The 1,190-nt window shown below is 33.5% G+C and overlaps 1 protein-coding gene across 1 annotated transcript in view; it reads right to left on the bottom strand.

Moving 5' to 3' along the window:
• LOC106463762 (palmitoleoyl-protein carboxylesterase NOTUM-like) overlaps positions 1-1,190 on the bottom strand; it is an 87,957-nt gene that overhangs the window by 82,905 nt on the left and 3,862 nt on the right. The window lies entirely within an intron of this gene.

Genomic DNA, 1,190 nt, shown 5'->3' with positions numbered 1-1,190 from the left:
GCTTGTTAATTCTGTGTATTTCGCTACAATAAGTAGCCTTCTTTTTAATATACCAAACAACGATATTTAACAACTCTTTAAGCTTGTTAATTCTGTGTATTTCGCTACAATAAGTAGCCTTCTTTTTAATATACCAAACAACGATATTTAACAACTCTTTAAGCTTGTTAATTCTGTGTATTTCGCTACAATAAGTAGCCTTCTTTTTAATATACCAAACAACGATATTTAACAACTCTTTAAGCTTGTTAATTCTGTGTATTTCGCTACAATAAGTAGCCTTCTTTTTAATATACCAAACAACGATATTTAACAACTCTTTAAGCTTGTTAATTCTATGAAAATGTGCTTTTCGCTAGAAGAACTAACATATATATATATACCAAGCAACAATATCTAACAACTCTTTAAATCTGATATCTCTGTGAAGATGAGTTTTTCTTACTAAAACAAAAATTAATATCTGAACGTTAGTTAAAGCAGTTAAGCTTTATCTTAAACGGGATGAAGTAAGGAACAGATTTGAAATTCCAATTTCTCGCCTCATCGTGTGGCCATTTTTCAATAATACGAGCCCCCCCCCCCCATCTTCAGTGGCACAGCGGCATGTCTGCGAACTTACAACGCTAGAAACCGGGTTTCGATACCCGTGGTAGGCAGAGCACAGATAGCCCATTGTACAACTTTGTTCTTAACTACAAACAAATAAATAATAAGGGGAAATTTCTAACGATAACAGTGTTGCTCTAAAGTGTCATAAAGTCGTCTTGTGCTTATACACCAATAGTGTAAAACATCGAGAAAAAATGAATTGATCTATGTAGGTAAGGCAAGTGTTAAAATAAAACGACAATTTCAACAAGTTTACACGAGTGTTTTCTATCACTAATTGGAAACAAATTTGATCATCGGTACCAGTTAAGGAAATATCAGGTATATTAAGTTACTGAGGTGTCAGGTATTTTAAGTTACTGAGGTGTCAGGTATATCAAGTTACTGAGGTGTCAGGTATTTTAAGTTACTGAGGTGTCAGGTATATCAAGTTACTGAGGTGTCAGGTATTTTAAGTTACTGAGGTGTCAGGTATATCAAGTTACTGAGATGTCAGGTATATTAAGTTACTGAGATGTCAGGTATATTAAGTTACTGAGATGTCAGGTATATTAAGTTACTGAGATGTCAGGTATATT

Source organism: Limulus polyphemus, unplaced genomic scaffold, assembly GCF_000517525.1.
Source record: "Limulus polyphemus unplaced genomic scaffold, Limulus_polyphemus-2.1.2 Scaffold1476, whole genome shotgun sequence".
Taxonomy (NCBI): domain Eukaryota; kingdom Metazoa; phylum Arthropoda; class Merostomata; order Xiphosura; family Limulidae; genus Limulus; species Limulus polyphemus.
The sequence above is the reverse complement of the archived record's forward strand: the minus strand, read 5'-3'. Positions and strand labels throughout refer to the sequence as shown.